At 52.5% G+C, this 2,404-nt stretch overlaps 1 non-coding gene across 1 annotated transcript; it reads right to left on the bottom strand.

The window, feature by feature from the left end:
* Positions 1-726: 726 nt before the first annotated feature.
* Positions 727-879, bottom strand: LOC128341398 (5.8S ribosomal RNA). Its single transcript, XR_008314401.1, has one exon. It is a non-coding gene; the product is annotated as a 5.8S ribosomal RNA (ribosomal RNA).
* Between the last annotated feature and the right edge of the window lie 1,525 nt (positions 880-2,404).

Genomic DNA, 2,404 nt, shown 5'->3' with positions numbered 1-2,404 from the left:
CCTGGGAAATCATGTGCAACTCTCGGAACCTGTGTGCACCTATGGGAACATGTGTACACTCCTGGTAACACTTGGGTACATCTTGGAACTCATGTGCACACCGGGGAACACATGTGAGCAACTGAGAATGCATGTATACCTTTGGGAGCACACGTGCACCTCTGGGAACTCGTGTACACCTCTGGGAACTCGTATGTATCTCTGGGAACGTGTGTGCACCTCTGGGAATGTGTGTGAACCTCTGGGGAAATGATTGAACACCTGGAAATGCATGTACACCTCTGGGAACTTGTGAGCACTGCTGGGAATTCATGTGCACCTCTGGGAACTGGTGTGCACACCGACGAATGTGCGTGAGCACCTGAGAACACTTCTGTACCTCTGAGAATGCACGTGCACCCCTGGGAACTCATGTGCACCTCTGGGAAAGTGTCCGCACTTCTCGGAACATGTGTGCTCCTCTGGGAATGCGTGTACACCTCTGGGAAAGTGTGTACACCTCTGGGAAAGCATATGCACCTCTGGGAATGTGTGTGCACACCTGGGACTGCCTGTGTACCTCTGGGAATGCGTGTGCACCTCTAGAAACAAGGCTCAGGAGCAGGGAGAGAGATAAACCGACCAAACCAGGAGCCCCGAGTGCGTCGAATCTGGACTTAGGGGGACCGAGGCACCCATTCAAGGCCCCCAGTTGCACCCCGGGCAGTGGGACGATTGATTGTCAAGCGACGCTCAGACAGGCATAGTCCCGGGAGGAACCCAGGGCCGCAAGTGCATTCGAAGTGTTGATGATCAATGTGTCCTGCTATTCACATTGATTTTCGAAGCTAGATGTATTCTTCATCGATGCACGAGCCAAGTGATCCACCTCTAAGAGTTGTTAAGCTTTTGTTGGCTTTTAGTTCACGCCACCTTCGCTCTCTCACTCCCTCCATGGCTCAGCTCAATAGGGATGTGCATAAAACCGGTTCTCCCGGTTCGGTTCGGGTCCGAACCGGGTCCGGACCGGACCGGGGAGGTTCGGTTTTGGTTTTGCCGGACCACCCCCCCGGTCCGGTTCGGTTTCGAACCGGTTCGGATCTGAACCGAACCGGTTCGGATCACAAAAAGTGGCTGGTTTTGAAGGGGACATTGTGTTCTACCTGCCACCCAAATTTCAAGTCGATTGGACCTTCCTCTGATTTTTTACAAATTTTTTTAAAAAAATTAATTCTTGCCCATAACTCACAATGTGGAGCCCTTAGGGGCAAAAAAGCTGGGGTGGGTGGTAGCCACCCATGGGTGTCCTCCACCCCAAAAATCCCAAGGCAATTGGTTGCTCCTAGTATTATTGGTGAATTTTTGAAGAAATTTTTTTTTCCATTGGCTAGAATGGGGGTTTAGGGCTGCCCCAGACCCGCCTCTGTGGGGTGGCAGCACCGCCAAAGTGGGTCCGGGGCCATGGCAAAAATGCCCTCAGTCCCTCCCTGCAATCCCTGTAGAGATAGGAGTGATGGTTCTGTTGTTTTTATGAGGTGTTCTGAGTGTAGATTCTATGATAGCTAATGAGATTTCCAATGAGACACCATGAATCCACTCTCATTTGCTATCACAGAATCCACACTCACTCAGAACACCTCAGAAAAACAACAGAACCATCACTCCTATCTCTACGGGGATTGCAGGGAGGGACTGAGGGCATTTTTGCCATGGCCCCGGACCCACTTTGGCGGTGCTGCCACCCCACAGAGGCGGGTCTGGGGCAGCCCCAAACCCCCATTCTAGCCAATGGAAAAAAATTTTTCTTCAAAAATTCACCAATAATACTAGGAGCAACCCAACAATTGCCACCCCATCTTTTTGGCCCCTCTCTCTGGGCACCCTAACACGTAACACCTAGTCAGTCCATCTTAATGCCTACCTACTACCACCACTCCTATCCAAGCAAGTAAGAGGAGGACACTCAGAGAGACAACACCCACTCTCTGATCTAACAAAAAGGCCACTGCTGTGCTGCCTGCCAGCACAGCAGCAGCAGCGGAGCAGCACACTAAGCACAAGAGCAGCACACACAGAGAAGAAGCAGGAGGCGGAGCAGCAGAGCAGCAGACCTGCCGCTCTGCATGATGGGTGATGTGACGCCCAAAGAAACCACCGCCTCACTCAGTGCCTGCCACTGACTAGGCCCGACAGACAGAAGCCAGCCAACCTGCTCTGCTCTGCTCTGCTGCTCCCCATGGATGATGCACACACACCCTACATCTGCATCCAAATTACCAGATCAGACCAAGTGCGCAGAGTCAGCACAGGCCAGCAGCCACCAGCCCAGCAACAGCAACAGCTACTACTGCTACCACCACAACCAGTGTTGCCGCTACAATAACATTCCCAGTCCAGTCACGCGTGCCACAGCCTGAGCCTAGCA

This window comes from Hemicordylus capensis, chromosome 1 (assembly GCF_027244095.1).
Source record: "Hemicordylus capensis ecotype Gifberg chromosome 1, rHemCap1.1.pri, whole genome shotgun sequence".
NCBI classification, from domain to species: Eukaryota; Metazoa; Chordata; class Lepidosauria; order Squamata; family Cordylidae; genus Hemicordylus; species Hemicordylus capensis.
The sequence above is the reverse complement of the archived record's forward strand: the minus strand, read 5'-3'. Positions and strand labels throughout refer to the sequence as shown.